The sequence below is a fragment of the Nomascus leucogenys genome, chromosome 21 (assembly GCF_006542625.1).
Source record: "Nomascus leucogenys isolate Asia chromosome 21, Asia_NLE_v1, whole genome shotgun sequence".
Classification (NCBI taxonomy): Eukaryota; Metazoa; Chordata; class Mammalia; order Primates; family Hylobatidae; genus Nomascus; species Nomascus leucogenys.
In genome coordinates, this window is record NC_044401.1 from 79,289,078 (window position 1) to 79,308,362 (window position 19,285).

The following is a 19,285-nucleotide window of genomic DNA, read 5'->3' on the forward strand; positions in this document are numbered from 1 at the left end:
ACATAGGCATGGGCAAATCCTGGATATATACCCAAAGGATTATAAATCATTCTACTATTAAGTTACATACACACATATGTTTATTGCAGCTCTGTTTACATTAAGTTACGTACACACATATGTTTATTGCAGCTCTAGCAAAGACTTGGAGCCAACCCAAACACCCATCAATGATAGACTGGATAAAGAAAATGTGGCACATATACACCATGGAATACTATGCAGCCATAAAGAAGGATGAGTTCATGTCCTTTGGAGAGACATGGATGGTTTCCAGAAACCATCATTCTCAGCAAACTAACACAGGAACAGAAAACCAAACACCGCACGTTCTCACTCATAAGTGGGAGGTGAACAATGAGAACACATGGACACAGGGAGGGGAACATCACACACAGGGGCCTGTCAGGAGTTGGGGGGCTAGGGGAGGGATAGCATTAGGAGCACTACCTAATGTCGATGATAGGTTGATGGGTGCAGCAAACCACCATGGCACGTGTATACCTATGTAACAAACCTGCATGTTCTGCACGTGTATCCCCGAACTTAAAGTATAATAACGATAAAAAAAATCAAGGGTCTAGTTATATACACAAAGTATTTTTTCACTAATTATTTTCAAGGTTTTTTTTTCCCCATACCATATGTACTTTACCAAGATAAAGAGAAAATCTCTCAGAGTATTTTGTATTCATATTCATTAACATTCCAGTGGAATAATAAACCTCAAAACGATTCATGTATGAATCAGTGAGGCATGGCTAATTACAGTTTTCAGCCACACAGCCTATAACATTCACCATGAAACGTGGTGTCTGTTAAATACATATCTCTGAATTTTTGTTGGGGGAGAGTGGTAGGAAATAGGGAGGTTGAAAATTGCAATTTAAAAATGTCTAAATATTTTAGGGCTTGTACGTTATAAATATCTTTCAGGCAAGTATTTATCACAAGCATGACATTCTGTTATCAAAAAATGGAAATAAAACCCCACGGATTTGCCTTGAAAACAAAACAAAACAGTACACCGCAGGTCCTGAGAAGGGACCATGTTCTATAAGGAAACCGAAGAAACTTCTTGGAACGTTAGGAAATATGATTTACCATAACATTTTAAAACGTATTTTACTGAATTTTAGATATGAATTTCCTACTCCTTACAAAATTATCTTTATACGATGACTCTCTAGTCCATAAAAGTATTTACAAGACAAAAATTTGAAAAGCATACAGAGACACAGTAAAAGCTGAATATTTCATTACTAAGAACTCAAATATGGAAGCAATTATATAATGAATATTCAAAATCTTTTCTATTACTTTTTTTGTTTAAAATATTTTCCCTGATTACCATTCATGTTGTTAATACCCAAAGACTACATGAATAAAAACACTGACATCTACATTGAAAAAATTTTTAAACTTGCATTATTTCAATGACGTAAATAATACATGGCAAAGAAGTGTATTCGGCATGATAAAAAGTAGAATAAAAGATACTTCAGCCACCAAAGCCATCTCACTCCTCCAGCCTTTGTTCACAACAATGAACAATGGGACGCTCCTGGAAGTTTTCCACATGTGTACAAATAGAGGTTCACAATTCTGGATCTGAAATTTTGAAATCCAAAAAGCTTGAAAACCAAAAGTTTGACCTGGTGTTAAGACTATATTTAGTGTTTGCTTATCCCGTATATGTTTTGTTGCAGACATATCAGTAGGTTTGATGACAGGGTGCTGTCATAAGACTTCTCTAGATGTGTTATATACCAAATGGTATAGACATATACCTTTCTAAAAAACAACAGATTATTAATTTCTAAAACACATCTGTCCCCAAAGTGATTATGAGCCTCAATAATTACGTGTGTGTGTAGCACACAATCTTTTTATGTTTACACGAATGGGTCATACTATATATACTGTCTGATGGCTACATTTATGGACTAGTTTAACATTTGTCCTGGAGATCTTACCATGGCCTACCAAACCCTTCATGATCCGGCCTCTGATTGCCTTTGACCTCCTTTCCATTACTTTTCTTCTCGTTCACTCTTCTCCAGCCATGTAGCTTTCTGGCTATTCTTCTACCACGCCAAGCATGGTGTATCTTAAGGACTTGTTTGTATCTTAAGGACTTTGCACTTACTGTTCCGTCTGTTTGGAACTTTCTTCCATAGATTTCCTCATGGCTGCCTCCCATCCCCACTTCACTCAGATCTTTGTTCAGATGGCATCTCTTCAAAGAGGCCTTCCCTGACCACCCTATCTAAAAGAAGACCACCTATCACTTTCTAGCCTTTCACTCTGCTTTTTTGCCCCTAGCATTTATCAACACCTATGATAGATTATACATTTGTATATTAGTGTATGGCTTGTCTACTCTTCTAGAGGTCCCACAAGGGTAGGGATTTTTTTTTAAAATGATTTACTCACCATTGCATCCCTGGCACCTAGTAGAATGCCTGGCATATAGTACATGCTCAGTAAATATTTGTTGAATGATTTTCCCCATTTGCCTCCAAATTAAGCTATTTATTTTATAGTTACAGGGCTTTCAATTGCTTTTATGGCAAACTAAGGAGTTACCTAGGAAACCCTCATGAGCTGGTCCTTGGGACTTTTCTGGTTTCTTTCACTGCTATCCTACTTCCAATTTAGATTGTAGACTGATGCGTTTACCTGCCTGAACTCTGGTGCTTGCCATGTACTGTTGCCTCTGCCCGTAACCCCTGTCTCTCCTTCACTATAGGTGGCAGAATCCATTCATTCTGGCATTGGCTTCTATGGGGAATCACATTTATTTGCTCATCTATTTACACGCTTACAGTATTCACTACAGTACCGCTCCAGAGACTGTGTCTTATTCACTTGTGAATTCCAGCCTCTAACGCAATGGCTTGCAGAGTAACCCTCAATATATAAAAAACCGAACGGAATTGAAACTGCACTCTCCTCTACTATATTTTTTAGTTTTTAGAAAATGCTTTTAATGGGTCTTATCTTCTAGAATGATGAAATGTCTTTAAAGCTGCAGTGAAACCAGGGCAGTAAGTTTGGAGCAATAATTTCTTGAAAGAGAGTGATGAAAAATCATTGCTTATCTCTGAGCCACCCTACTGAGATCACAGCTTGGACACTGAGCTTAGTTTTATGCACCTTATGTTCTAGGTAACTGGAAGATGATTGCAAAAGATGGCACTAAGAAGGATTAAGTGTAATTATTTATGAGGCATAGTTAAAAGCAGACAGCATGCATATGTTCACTAGCTATAGGGAATAGACAGATCTCTAAATATCTGATGAACAAATCTACCCAAGGAGTACATTTAACACAGAACAACAAAGGGAGAAATAAGATGACAAAATAAAAAACATAGGTGAAAAATTTAGAAAATTTTTAGCAAATCGTAAGATGGCTCTTACTAGCAACCAGAATTCTCCAGTGGTAGCCAAAAAGCTTAATGATCACAGGTTAAGAAATGTGTGAAGCGGACTAGAGCATTTGGGTATGACTGAGTTTCCCAAGCTTTCTATACTTTGTATTACAGAAATAATGCATTGTTTTTCCTTTTTTCTAACATAATATTTTTGTATTAGATATTATTTTTTCAAATAAATCCCAAATTTGTAATAAATTACAAATAAATAACAATTCTTGTCTGAAGGTCTGAATTATGACCTGTAACATATGGCTAAGATGAATTATGCAGAGGGTTGAACTCTTTGACCTCTACGGCCTTTTTAGTTTTGAAATTCTGTTTCCATGGTAAAGATTTCCTTGTAGGCCATGTGTGCTTGAAGAGGATGCTGTTGGAGGTGTTTGACTAAAGCCAAAGAACATTATGTGACCCCCAGTTTTTCTACACACAAGGATGGCCCCAAGCTTCATGATAATGGGGGGTTATTAGTTACCAGTGCCTCTTACCTTTATGATTTAGTTGAATGATACAAGTGGTACAAATGTCAGGCTCTTCTAGTACTAACCCTGTTTGCTTCTTGTAGCCATAATATAGTCATTTGTTAACCACATATTTATTGAGTGCCGACTACTGAATAATACAAAAACAAAGTCCTTTTTTTTTTTTGAGATGGAGTCTCGCTCTCTCACTTGGGCTGGAGTGCAGTGGCACAATCTTGGCTCACTGCAGCCTCCGCCTCCCAGGCTCAAGTGATTCCTTGCCTCAGCCTCCTGAGTAGCGGGGACTACAGGCATGAGCCACCATGCCTGGCTAATTTTTGTATTTTTAGTAGAGATGGGTTTTCACCACGTTGGACAGGCTGGTTTCAAACTCCTGACCTCGTGATCTGCCCGCCTCGGCCTCCCAAAGTGCTGGGACTACAGGCATGAGCCACTGTGCCTGGCCTGAAAACAAAGTTCTTACCTTCATGGAGTTTATCTTTTGCTTGGAGGAGACAGATAATAAACAAAAGGACAAATAAATGAGGGTATAATTTCAAGTGAAGATATTTGCTATGAAGAAGTGCTATAATGGCACAATCCACAGAAGTCTTTCACAAAATTGTCTTCTGGGTCTAAAAGTCACCCAGATCTTGATGCTACTTTCTTAAAATATCCACGCCCTTTACTCATGTTTCAAGACCATAAAACAAAAAACACAATGTTTTTAACATGTTTCTTTAAATTTCCTTTTCCCCTTTTCTTAATCTTCTTTCTCCTTGTACTACCACACCCCAAAGCTCCCAAAGCACCCTCCTTAAACGCCCAAAGAGTTCCTATTCCCCATTGTAAATGAGGCTTTTGCTATTGTTTGGTTTGTATGTCTTAGTGAGGATTTAGAAAGTACAATCTATCTTAATTGTTGATGAGTGATACAAGGTGATAGGCTGCTTAGTTTCTGACTTATTCTTATTCTGTTAGTTTCGGTGACATGAGCTTGTGGTAAACCAAAGCCACCTGTAGCAGATATTATTGGTGCCCTGCCAGTATGCTATGTTCCCTTACTATTTCAGCTTATACCAATCTGACTCTTAATTCTTCTATCTCTGGCTTTCTGTGGCCTCTAAGGCAACTCTTTCTACTCTTGGAGCATTGCAGACAAGCCAGGGTCTTAATAACCCCTGAAAGTTGCCCCCAATCATTGACTGACGGTAGCTGCTGTTTAAACAACCCAGTTATCTTGTCCTCTTGGTGGAATCACTCAGTCTAAGGTACGTGTTCCACATTGTTTCCCAGAGATTTCTAGGAGGATTAAGTTCTGGGTGCCTCTAGCAGTAATGTGCTAGATAAGGCATCTTTTTGGTCTTCTCTTCCCTATTTCACTTTCTTAGTCTCTTACTGGTGTTTCCTGCGATAACCTCCTAAATAAAATACTTGCTCTTGAATACCTGTCTCCAGATCTGCTTCTGGGAGAACCCAAACTAAGGTGGTTATTAATTCAGTCAAGTTGCAGATCAGACAGTAACCTCCCACTGACTGTCTTGGCACTTGCAGCTCCTGAATCCAAGGCAAGTTCCATGTCTTCATGCTCTTTGTGAATGTATCTGTTGCTCAAGGTCATGGGTGACCTTGAGCCTAGCAGTCACCATTATCCACAGCTGAAGTAATACCTATGTGCTCGTATTAGGCTATCCGACAACAGTGCAATAATCATTAGACACCACTGTTTAGACCCCGAGTATGTTCATGACATTTGCCTTTTGACTGCTATGTAGAAGATACAACGATTATAGGCTGATGCTTTCTCAGGAGGAGGAAAGTTATTGAGCTTTGCAGTTTCATATGCTTCTGATTTTCTTCCACGTTTAGTCTGGCTGCTGACACATGTGTTGAAATCTCTCATGTTGATCAGCTGGGACTGCTGAGCTAAGTCTGTGCTCATAAAAGCAACAAAGAATTGTATTACAGGAAATGACCCCAAATTGACAGAGGATTAGGCTAGGAAGCCTGAACAGGGGTTTTAATCTCTATGCACAAAATCAGTCTGTACATATATTGATCACATTCCTGCTGTTTTAATTTTTTTTTCAATTTCACCTTGTTATTCACAATTTGATAATATTTTATGTGGCCATGGTGTCTGTGTGATGAACTATAATCCGGTGTGACATTCTCTGAGACTCAAGCTTCCAAGGACATCAGAATTTCACACCAGGACACTTTGTAGGACACCTTGCTACTCTCCACGGGATTCAAATATCAGAAATAATGAGAGATCTAAGACTTGATGTAATTGCCTGCATGTAACGAATCGGGCCAAACAAAAAAGTGAAAGACAGAGAAAGAAAGGAAGTGGTGCTAAGGAGAATGGGGACCTATCTTAGTGTTTGTCTGAGAGTAACTGCTCTTTGTTTTTCCTGATGTAATGGCAAGAGTCTGCAGCCAGGAATCTAGTCCTTGCTTAGGAGCTGCATGACCTTGTGAAAATTACTTAGGTGTTCTGCAATTTGTAATTGCATTTATTGCAAAATTAAGTTTACTTTTCATACGTCACTAGAATCAGAGCATTTTGAGGTTAGGAACTGGGTCTGAATCAATGATTTCTCCAGCACCTACATGGCATTTGGCACAGAATACATCAATAATCATTCTGGATTAAAAAAGGGAGCGAGCACAAGGAACCATGGTGGTCAGAGATGGGTTGAATTGATCTGCACCAGAGAAAGGGAGGCTAGAGGAGAAAGGTCACTCTAGATTTCGTTCAATTATTGAAAATACGGTGTATTTACTATGTGCTGGGCACTTTTCCAGGTGCTAGAAAGACTACGGTAACCAAAACAAAAATCCACATCTGCATGGATCTTGCATTCTAGTGAGAAAGTAAGATGGTAAAAAAGAAAAATACGTAAATTTTATACAATGCTTCGTAACGACAAGTGCCAAGGAGAAAAACAGCACAGAAAAGACGGAAAGGAAAAGGGAAGGGGCGCATGTGGTGCAATTTTGTTGGATGCCAGGGAGGGCTGAGCGTAGTCGTAAATGACCACATCATTTGATGGATCAAGCTAGGGACTGCGAGTCCGTGTTTCTGAGAGACACATAAAGAAAAGAAGGCTTAAGGAATCCAGAAAGATCTGGAGTGGGGAAACGAAAAGAAATCCAGCCAGTGGGGAGTCGTGAAGGGATAAGTTAAACGCGTTTTGAGAGGAAGGTAGAAAGCAAAAGTGCGGTACAGCCTTTTATTACATGTGAAAAGAATCATGTTTCTTTTTCTAGTTAGAAAAAGCCAAAGATTGTGCGATTTATGCCCCAAACCCCCTTCTAAGGCGATTCTCACCTCAACTTGCCTTCTGTGGTCAGTGTTTCCCGCCCCTGAATCAGGGTTACTGTCACTATGGCTTTCAATTGGCCCGGCGTAGGCGCATGCTCTGCGCGTATTGGCCTCCGCTCCTGTCCCCAGACAAGCGGCCATCTTGGGTCCCGCCCCTACCGCGGCGTCTTCTGGGAATTGCAGTCCCCGCTCCGCTCTGTCCCGTCACAGGAGTTTTGCCCTCTGTTCCCGGGTCCCTCAGGCGGCCACCCAGTGGGCACACTCCCAGGCGGCGCTCCAGCCCCGCGCTCCCTCCCTCTGCCTTTCATTTCCAGCTGCCAACATCCTGGAAGGTAGGGGCCGGGAGGCAAGCCCAAGTAGAATACTGTTTCTGGGGCGCGGGTCTGGGTTTCCACGCGCGTCTGGTCATCACCCCGGAGCCCGGTGGGGCCGGCGCAGCTCACGGGGCGGTGAGCTTCTGTCCCGAGTACTCTTCCGCCCCACGAGGGTCTCAGGGTGGGGACTCGGGCCCCCCAATTCCCAAGCACCGACCGTAGCCCTAACCCGTTCCTCCTCCACCATATTTATACATTGGGGAAACTGAGGCACTGGGCCACGCCAGCGGGTCCGGGGACGCCACAGCTCTTGGCTCTGGGGGTGTAGTCGGCACCCGCCGTTTTGAGATGATTCGTCAGTTTCATAGACAAGTAGCGAAAATCCGTCCCAACAGGTCTGTGTTATACACGCAGCTCTGGGTTCCCCTAAGGGGTTGCTGAACACGTGCCCAGGACAGGAGCAAACCCGGGTACAGAGAAGGTAGCATTGTGGGAAATAATTTTACATTACTACTTCAAAAACAGACAAAAAGGCATCGAATTTATTGTTGTGGGAGAACTCATCGGTACTTGGTTGGACTTTCTTACACGTATTTTATGGTTGTTGTTTTTATTTTTAGCGTCAAAGGGGGTTTTTTAAAGGTATATCCAAGTTGGCGGTGGCGGGGGGTAAGGAGGCAGGTTAGTGGAACTTGAGATGCATCTGCAGATTTCTCTGTAGGCTCACATTCTGCCCTCGCTGTGTTACCTTGGAACAGCCACTCACAGCGCTTATCTGGGAAACAAGGAGCTCAATGCTCCTAGGTCAAGTGGCCAAAGGATGTTGCCTGAAGCCGAAATCTAAATTGAGGTTATGTTTGTGAAAGTTTACCACTTGCAGATTTACTGCTATTATTATTCTGGTCTCTCAGAAATGTGCTGGGACCAGTAGAAAATACCCACAGTGGTTGTTTTAGAAAGGTTCTGACCCGGGCCGGGCCCAGACTACCAAGGGCGGTCCCTAATCGCACTTGATGTTAAAAGCCGGATCTACCTGAACTCTCCCTCCTTGGCTTCAGCCTGCGGCCGGAGGCCTTGGCCGCGGAGGCTTCTGGGAATTGCAGTCCCGCCTCTTGTTTCTCGTCGGGCAGGTACTCCGCCTCGTGGCGTGCCATTTTGCACGGCGAGATGTCTCCTGGGAGATGAAGTCTCGCTTCTAGCCGTTCTGTAGAGCAGCCCCTTGACTCGAACTACAACTCCCATGTGGACCTGCGTTCATGGCTGCGGCCTCTGTCCACCTGCTGCAACCTGGACTAGAAATATTTAGTAAAGAAAGAAGTCTAGGGTGTGTGTGTGTGTGTGTGTGTGTGTGTGTGTTGTTATTGATTGCATATGCTGTTCTAAGTGTTAGATATGGCACTGTTGTATACCGTGTTCCAAGTATTAATGTACATGCTTCCAAAACCACTAACACTTGACCATTTAGAACATGTTCACATGATCTCTTTTTAATACTACATTTCCCATTTGTGTATGAGAAAAAACTTGAGAAGATAGTCCTTGATTACACAGCTAGCAATATAATACATATTCAATAAAATATATATGTTATAATTTAATCCTCTTAAAAGCTATATGAGAGTGAGAACCATTTTTATATCAACTTTAGAGATTAGAAAACTAAGGCCAGGAAAGCTAAGTAACTTGTTCAAGTTAAAACACTGGTGAATAAAAGGACTGAGACTGTAAGCCCTTCTGCTTAACAGTCTCTGTTTAGAGAAAGACCTTACCTTACAGAGCTGAGGGGGAGTCCAACCTTTTTGGCTACAGAATTTGGAATCTTTTAATTATACCATGTTGCCTCTGTAGTTAGACACTAAACATTTGAGCGGCAAAAACCTTTGAGATCATTTAATTCTAATGCAAAGATCTTGGACCACTTCTTGGCCTATAATAAAGGTTCCACAAATGCTAGCTGTATATAGTTTTAGAATACCTTTATGTTAGAGATTAGGAAACTGGCCCAGGTGGTAAGGCAGTTTGCTCAAGGTCACACGGTTGGTTTGTGTCAGAGATTAGACTAGAACCAAGCATCTGATTTTCAAGTCCAGGGTTATTTTCATTCCACCAGCAGTCAGCTAGCAGGAACACCAGATGTGTAGCTCTTTAGATAATGGTTTCTCCTCTAATTTGCTCTTTCAAGGCCACAGACCAGGACCAATTGTTGTAAAGTATCTTATTTATTATTGGTAAGGTTGTAATGCTTCATGAATTCAACAAATGTTTTTTGAGCTTCTTTATATGGTCATCTCTCTTAAGGTGCAGGGACCACATAGATGATAAGGACATAATGCATTCAGACTGGAAGGACCTTATAAATTATCTAATCTAACTCTTATTTTATAAATGGGGAGAGTGTGGTATAAAGTAGTCTGCAATCTTCATCTCATGCCCTCATGTCAAAAGCATCCTGTTTCTGCAAGAAGGCAGGTTTCTGGAGTCCTCACAGTAGTGTGGATAACCTTTTCAGGCTTACGCTTTTCTATTTGGTATCCTTGTCTTGGCCTTTTTCCTGCAGCCTTTGATAGAATGCTTTAGGAAATGTTTTTGTGTCCCCATCTTTATTTGTGTATTTATGCAACTTTGACATGCTCTGTTTTCATTTTGAAAGTTAGTCTGGTTTTGGCTCCCATTACTCTTTTCTCTTTTGTTCCTTCAGACACTTGAGAACAAATTCTGACACTATGTTTGCATTCACATGTTAAAATCTGACCCTCTAATATGAACTCTCAGAAATCTAACAAGTTGTGACTTTCATTTTGGAAGACATATTGGCCCTTTCAATTATGTATTCACAGATAATAAGGCAGGTAACTCTGGTCTCTTCTGAAAGATGATTTCCATATAGTTAGGTAATAAAGTAACAGTTTTATGAATTATTGGCTAACCATTCCTGAAACAGTCTATTTGAGAAGTTCTCCTCATCACCCCCATGCCCCTACCCCCACACTCTCCCAACTGATAGTCTGATCATTCCTCTTCCACCACAGTGCCTGACCACCAGTAGACACTGAAAAAGTACTTGTGTGTGGCATTGCATTCATAAGCACCCTGTTCCATCTCTTCATTGAATCTGTTTGCTCTTTTAATGTAGAGTGCAGCTTTGAAATATAAGATGTAGGAGGTTACTTTGCTTTCAACATGTACATTGCAGAGAAAAATCTCAGCCTTTGAGATCATTCTCCAAGGGGTTGTCTCTTTGGGAATGTCCACATCTGTGACTTCTCAGATGAGAAAGTGATCTATATAGTAAGACAGAGCAGAGAAGCAGTAGAGGGGTTGTCTGGGGACCTATGATTTAATTCCCAGCTGTGCCTTTTAGACAGGTTACTTAGCCCTTGGTTTTCTCTCTTAAAATAGGGATAATAAGCATTTCTACCTCACAGTGATGATGAAGAAGAAAGTGTGTTTAAAGCTTTGAGCATGTTGTCAGGCTCTTAACAGCTTGCAGTCAATAGATAAATATAATAGCTCTTATTTTTGTTATTGTAAGCCTGATATATGAAAATTCACATTTCCTCAAGATTTAAAACTTGAGGCAGATATTTATATTATAAAAGGATTTGTTTGCCACTTATTTTCTTAGAGTAGCACACTTGGTCATCACATTTAAAATATGAAGTTCCTCATAACTCTTGATAACCTGTCTTGTCAGCACAGTGACACTCTCTTGTGTGGGCAGAGAGACAGTGAAGCTTTTGGCTCGGTACTGCCTGCTGAGAGGCCCCTGATCTATGATTCCACCTATATATTAAATCTTTGATTTAAAAGCAGCCTGTTTCTGTCAGTTGGGCCTTCTGTCCTTCTCTAGAAAGGATTGGTCCTATCCCAGGAGCCTCAGGGTTAGAGTGAGGCAGTTGTCATCCAGCTGGTGAGTAATCCTGGGGCAATGACCATGGGGATGTGGCAGTGCTTCTTTCTAAAGCTGACAACTTCAATAGCCATGAGGTTACTGATAAGGAGGTGAGTTACTGAAAAGAAGTGATGCAGAGAACAGGGAAGGAGCAACAGGAATGAGGATCATAGCAACAGCAGAGGAGATGGACAAAGGAAACAGCGGAGGCCCTCAGTATCCTAAACATGTTTTTATTCAGCACATTTATCTTGCTCCTAACTCTGTGCCAGGCACTGCATCCGCTCTGGTGAGAGCAGTAAATGGGGCTGGCAGGGAGGCAGTGATGAGGTGAGTGAGGGTATATTCTCGGCAGGAAAGAACTTAGTACAATGGAGGAAAAGAGGGAGGGAGGGAGGGGATGTTGGGATTTGATGAGCAGAAAGAAGGTCTGTGTGCTTAGGATATGAAAATCAATGGCTGGAGGAGGTGGAGAGAATAAGGCTGCAGAGGTGAGCCTGAGTAATAGATATATTTTTCTTTTTTAAATTTTTTTTAAAGTTTTACTCTAAGTTCTGGGATACATGTACAGAATGTACAGGTTTGTTAATAGGTATACATGTGCCATGGTGGTTTGCTGCACCTGTCAATCTGTCATCTAGGTTTTAAGCCCTGCATGCATTAGGTATTTGTCCTAATGCTCTCCCTCCCATTCCCCCCCTACCCCCCCAACAGGCCCCGGTGTGTGATGTTCCCCTCCCTGTGTCCATGCGTTCTCATTGTTTAACTCCCACTTATGAGTGAGAACATGTGGTGTTTGCTTTTCTGTTCCTGTGTTAGTTTGCTGAGAATGGTGAGCCTGAGTAATATTATGCAGAGTCTGGTTACCTGCATTTTGACCTTATTCCGAGGGCATTTGGGAAACTGTTTAATGGCCTTAAATGGGGAAATGAAATTATTGGATTTGTTTTCATTAAAGTATGGATGTATAGCAATGTATTGTATTATTGAAGATTACTTAGAGTGTAGACTTTAAGTGTTCTTGTTCCCAGAAAGGGGTCTTGATCCAGACCCCAAGAGAGGGTTCTTGGATCTTGTGCAAGAAAGAATTCAGGGCAAGTCCACAGAGTAAAGTGAAAGCAAGTTTATTAAGAAAGTAAAGGAATAAAAGGATGGCTACTCCATAGACGGAGCAGTCCTGAGGGCGGCTGGTTTCCCATTTTTATGGTTGTTTCTCGATGATATGCTAAACAAGGCATGGATTATTCATGACTCCACTTTTTAGACCATATAGGGTAACTTTCTGACATTGCCATGGCATTTCTAAACTGTCATTGCGCCGGAGGGACGACCAGAGGTCACGCTCATCGCCATTTTGGTTTTGGGGGGTTTTAGCCAACTTCTCTACTGCAACCTGTCTTATCAGCAAGGTCTTTATTACCCGTATCTTGTGCCAACCTTCTATCTTATCTTGTGACTAAGAATGCCTTAACCTTCTGGGAATGCAGCCTAGTAGATCTCAGCCTTATTTTACCCAGCCCCTATTGAAGATGGGGTTGCTCTGTTTCAAACACCTCTGACATTCTCACCACAAATAAATAAGTATTTGAGGTAGTGCATATTAATTAGCTTGATGTAGCCATTCCACAGTGGATACATATTTCAAAACATCATGTTGTATACCATAAACATATACAATTTTTATTTGTCGAGTAAATCAGGCTTTAAAAAGTATGGATGCATTATGGATAATGAATTTATCTGAGGTAATAATTGATGTGGGACAAGCATGTATGCCTGTGCTTCTTTAATTTTAATGTGCATACAAGTCTCCTGCTGTTCTTAAAATGCAGATTCTGATTAAAGACCTGGAAAGGATCAGAGAGTATTTCTAACAGACTGATGCTGCTGGTCCATGGATCGTCCTTTGAGTAGCAAGTACTTAGGAGCCTCTTCAGTGGTCTAGGTGACAGATGATGTAGTTAAGAGAATGGACTCAATAGAGCAAAAGACCTGGACTTTAATCTTGGTTCTGCTACTTTCTATGTGTGTGACTCTGGGGAAAGTGTCCAAATCTCTCTGAGCCTCAATTTCCTGATCTGTGAAATGGGGGTGATAATTTCTATTGCAGAGGGATGTTTTTAGTTTTCAGTGAGGTAACCCGTTGAAATGCTTAACACAGTAACTGGTACTCCATAAATGGTAGCTAATGATTTTATTCTTATCATTGTCAATAAAAAATGCAAGTTGATGCATCCTGCTCTGTTTCCTTGTTTATCATATTTTGAATACTAACAGGACTAGATCACCTTTAATTCTACTGTTTTTGCTTACCTCTATCATATGATGTTTGGAATTTTTTCAATCCTCTGTAAAAGTTGGAGTATTATGGGGTCAGGGGAGAAGTATCTTTTCCTCACCCTCAGGTTCTTGGTTGAGTCCCCTGTAACAAAAGACAGATTAACGAGAGAAAAGCACACAGATTTATTTAACGTAAGTTTTATGTGACACAGGATTCTTCATAACGAAATGAAGACCCCCAAAACTGGCAAACCTGTGTATTTTTTATGCTAGATTTGATGAAGAAGTAGACAGTTGTGTAGAAGTATGATTGAATAAGAAAGTATGAGCTAATAATGGGAGGAAACATGGCAAGATCTGTCTGTTCAGATTCTCTGTAACCCTTTGTTTTCAGAGATAAGGATGTTCTTTCACTCCAGGAATGGGAAGTGAGAAACCTTTCACAGGAGGGTCTTAGACCTGCGTCAGGAGAAGGCCAGATAATTCTTCCTAGGTTTTATGACCTGCTTCAGAGGAGGGCAGAAGGAAGGTCAGAGAGTGACCTCTGACCTTCTGGCTTCTGCTGTCTTCTCAAATTCCTTCAGCTTACAATATTTGGGGGTAGTATGTCCTGAACCCCATCATGGGCAAATAGATATATTTCAGCCCATGCAATTGAGTCTTTCTAAATTTGATGGACAAAATCTGGGATCCTTAAATTAACACATTATATCTGATTATTAGGATGGGAATTCGAGGTACCTGGCCTCCTAATGTAAGTTTATTCCTTCATTACGTAATTTTAATTTGTTTGGATTGCTTTCCAACTAGTGGCTCTCAGACTTGGCTGTAAGTTAGAATCACCTGGGGCTGGTCCCATCCAGATAACTGAAAGAGTGGGGAGGGGAGCAGGTGTTTTTTAGTTTGTGTGATTTCTTTCGTTTGTTTATTTTTTACATTTCCCAGCTGATTCTAAAGTGCATCTAAGATTGAAAACCACTGATTCTAATAACACAGCATTGTGGAACGATTCGCAGCTGATTCTAAAGTGCATTTAACATTGAAAACCACTGATTCTAATAACACAGCATTGTGGAATGAATCAGGTATAATCCAATAGGTAAAAGGTCTGAGTGGGGAATGAAATATCTAGAAAGTGGCATTTTGAAGGCTTTGGGAATGAAAGAAAAGCGCCATCACAAAGCTGTCATGGAATTTGATGAACTAACTATAAATTGTGCACTAGTTATCTTTGAGATTAACTACCAGGGACACTCTTTCTCCCCTACCCTCCTTGTATCTCTTGCTGTGTTTGTCTAAGGGTTTTCCTTATATTGAATTTCAGGTTGTGTTTCTCATCCTGTACTTAGTTTGCCTCATTCCTCATAGTTGGAGGTGGGGTGGGGGGCTATAATCCTATTAAAACTGTGTCCCAGAGAAACTCAGTGACATGCTTTCATGATCTATGGCAGTGTTATTGAAAAGGTTTAAACAATTGTTCAGATAAAATACCACTCACTTTTACTAGTAATATTCTTACATTCTAATTGAGTAGCTTGAAATGAATCATTGAAATGAACCACTTCTAAAAAGGCTGCCTATTATAAAGTTTTCTTCCTACCCCCCATCCTCCCCCAACTGCATGTCAAAGCAGAAGAATAATTAAGCTAACTTGATTACATACCTTTAATTTTCTTGATGATCCATAAATGTGGTGATTGTGAGGGAGGAAAAAAGAAAAACAATCCTTTCTCTACTTTCTTAGGTTCTGCTCCTGGGGCACTAAAAAGTAAACTGACAAGACAGATTAACAGGAGAAATCATTTATTACATATGCGTACAGAGGCCTTCATAGAAAAGAAGTGAAGACCCTAAAGAGGTGGTTAGATCTGGGGGCTTATATATTATATGGAGAAGAAACTAGACAAAGTGAAACCTCCTTTGCAAAAATTATGATGGTGAAAGAGATCTGACCTAACCCCATCTAACTTGCTTCTAACGTCCAAGTTGTCCTCGTTCATTCCTGCGCATAGGCCAAACTAACTTTGGGAGGATCTTAGTTTATAGTTTAACTTTGGAACAAAGATGATAACAACCCTTTCCCAAACCCCCTAGGACTAACAAATTAGCCACAAGGTTAGAAATTATGGTTTAGGAGTCATGCAACCAGAGGCACAAGATTCTAAACCTCCCCAGTTGCTCCTAGGGATAACATCAAAACCTAAGGTTGGTGCTGGAGATATTTTTCCAACGTTGCACTTGATGGATCAGATGGCACCACCCAGACTGATAAACTGGCTCATTTGGTCTTGTGCCTCCATGCAGGAACTGACTCAGCACAGGAGGACAGCTTTGACTCCCTGTGATTTCATCTCCAATTTGACCAATCAGCACTCCCCACTACCTGGCCCCCTACCCACCAAATTATCCCTAAAATATCCCAGTCTCTGAAATGTTCCAGGGAGACTGATCTCAGGAATAATAAAACTCTGGTCTCCTGTTCAGCCGGCTCCGTGTGAATTAAATTCTTTCTCTGTTGCAATTCCTCTGTCTGGATAAACCAGCTCTATCTGGGCAGTAGGCAAAATGAACCTGTTGGGTGGTTACAAAAGGACAAGGGGATTTGGGCTTTTGGGGTAGGGGGATAAACTGTGAAAAAATGACTAGGAAAATATATGGTAAATGAAGGTTGTTTAGTAAGGTTTGTTTATGCAGGTAAGAGGTCTTCTCTCTGGTAGGGAAAGGGGAACACCTTTATTTGTAGAAAATATGTCACCTTTACAAAGGAAAATCTATGCCCTGCTTTTAGCTAGATGGAGGAGGGCAGAGGTGTTTTTTTTTTTTTTTTTTTTTTTTTTCTGAATCTGCTGTTCTTAATTGCCTTCAACTCAAATAACGCTTATGCCAAAGTGGCATATTTTGGGGTAGCATATTCTGATCCCCTTTCAGACCCTTTCCTTTGGAAAGTTGTTTTTCTGCCTCATAGAAAATGCATACAGTTATATTTGACTATTTATATTTAAACCCTTATATCAAGCGTCCAGGAACATTCTTGGCTTGATTATATATTACCCAGCACCATAATTTCATTTTTCAGCATTTCCTGAACCTTTCTGCCCACCAGGAGGTTATTTCACAATGTAGTGGCCTTACTTTTCTGGTCTGTTGACTCCATAGAGAGAAAAAGAGAAAGGGTGGGAAAAAGAGTGTTTTTGCCAGAGTGTTAAATGCAGTTAAAAATCATTTATTTTAGGGGTATTTTGTATGTATGCCAGTGTTTTCTTTTAATGATGAATAAGTGGGAATAGAAGAGAAAATTGAGAAACTGGTTAAGAAGTTCACAAAAGATACACATTGACAGGATTCTGGAACTTAAATACTCTTTCTGAGTCTTTTTATGTGTTTATTCATGTTCTTTGTTATGGATTTACCTCTTTTTATTAACAATCAGAATTCTATTAAAATTCAGTATATTTTGCAGTTTCTTAGACTCACAGCTACTGGAGTTAGAAACCATCATAGATAATGTTGAAGTATCAGTACTCCCTCACAAGGTTTAATGCATGCATATTTTAGTTAGACCAGGCTGGAGGAGCATACAGTCTATAGTCATTTAATCACTGAAGTCTGTGGAATGTGGTAAGAACAAGATTTTTATTTTCTGAGAAGTCTTCTTCCCACGTTTGAGTAGCAAGTACTTAGGAGCCTCTTCAGTGGTCTAGGTGACAGGTGATGTAGTTAAGAGAATGGACTCAATAGAGCAAAAGACCTGGACTTTAATCTTGGTTCTGTTACTTCCTATGTGTGTGACTCTGGGGAAAGTGTCCAAATCTCTCTGAGCCTCAATTTCCTGATCTGTGAAATGTTTTGAAAAAACAAAGCAAAACACAGAATTCACTGCTGCCTTTGGACTCCACATTAACTGAAGGACAGTACCTGCTTGGTTTTGTCAGTAGATGTTTAAGCTGTGCCCAGAAGCACGAGTTTACCTATGCGTTTGGAGCCCTGAGGACAGGTGGAGGGAAGGGTTGGAACCTGCTTAGAATAAGTTTGTTTCAGTCCTGGAGCACTAGCGATTCCAGTTCAATCTCTTCTAGGAATGATCCTGGTAAGAAATCCAAGGGAGAGCAGGAGAGGCAAGAGGGAGGTAAAAGAAATGCAGAGAGTGTGGGAGAGGTAGAATAACAAAAAATGGTGGGGTGGAGAGAGAGGGTAATATTTTTTGTTTTACAGCCACTTGTGTAAATAAAATTAGTCTCTGCCTGTCAGTTACTACATCATCAGAAATTGGCAGGTCTAGTTTTCACTGGATGTAGTCTACCACTTTGTTGGCCTGCCTGGAAGCATAGACTATGTAGCACACCATATGCCACTTTGGGATGCCTTACATAGATGAGTAGTCAGACTAGCGCAGCTGAAATTGAGGTACCAAGGCCTGTGCCACCAACCTTTCCCAATTTAATTGATCTGGACGAGACCTGCTATAGTGATTCTAACTTGTAGCCAGGGCCAAGAACCACTGCTTAGAAAGCAATCCCAATGGGTTAAAATTATGTAAAGAAGGGGCACTGTAATTGGCTACATAAATTTCCATTAGAAGGCAAGGTACCTTAAATTCCCATCTTAATAATCAGATATAACATGTTACCTTAAAGATCCCAGATTTTTTCCATCAAATTTAGAGAGACTCAATTGTATGGGCTGAAATATATCTATTTGCTCATAATACCTTAAAATTTACAGCAGATTGAAGGAGTTCTAGCTTGGGCCATATGCCTACCACTTGGAATTGTTTCTATAGCCAGTTGGAGGGGGTACTGTGAGTGGCCAGGTGTGGAGCAAATGCCCACCTTGGGAGAGGAGAGATTCACCCAGAGGAAGTGGGGCAGGGCTGCCACATTCTCAGCATCAGAGGCCACCATTCATACCAGAGTATATGTGACTGGTGCCCCCTGGAGTTGTGCTGCGCAAAGCTTGCAAGGCTGTACACACAGAAAGGCCCTGGTTAACGAGAGGTGCTGATACCTTCAGAAGAGGGATGTGACACTAGGGATACAAAAACAACAGGTGGCCACTGTAGTTTGAAATCCCAGTTGCTGGGTTCTGCCAGCTTAGTGGATAAAAACAAGGCCAGGAAGCTTCAGAAAAATCTACAGCTGAAGCCCTCTCTTGGCCCCTCTGAGCAGGGATAAAGCTTCCTCTAAGCTATGGCTTCCTCTAGCCTCTTGAACTTCCACAAGGCAACAGGCCAAGGTTTCCCTAGCCTAGAGGTGTTAGCTGTGTTTGGCTTCCTGGTGCAGATGGAACAGCTGGGTCCAACTCCTATGGGTCGAGGACTGCTGGAACTATATGCAAGGGTCCTGGTGAGGCCAGAAGTGTTTGCATTTCCAACAAGCTGCCAGGTGATGTATATGCTGCTGGTCCGTGGGCCACACTTGGAATAAAAAGATTTCAGATTTTTGTGGCTTCTACTAAGTTGCCATTCTGTTTTAATGTAATGAGTAGTATTGTGTAGAATTCATATATATATATATATATATAGCCAGTTGTTTTTCTTTGCAGTTTTATTTCTCTTTGTAAAATGGACA

At 41.0% G+C, this 19,285-nt stretch overlaps 1 protein-coding gene across 4 annotated transcripts in view; it reads left to right on the plus strand.

Annotated features, from left to right (window-relative positions):
- The first annotated feature begins 7,404 nt into the window (after window positions 1-7,404).
- Window positions 7,405-19,285, plus strand: part of FHIT (fragile histidine triad diadenosine triphosphatase) — a 1,530,527-nt gene continuing 1,518,646 nt past the window's right edge. For 3 of the 4 annotated variants that reach the window (XM_030801707.1, XM_030801706.1, XM_030801712.1), the window contains exon 1: window positions 7,405-7,564. The gene's annotated coding sequence lies outside the window, so the exon portion shown is untranslated. Of the gene's footprint in view, window positions 7,589-19,285 lie in introns of all 4 variants that reach the window. The other variant, XM_030801708.1, reaches the window with a different exon arrangement.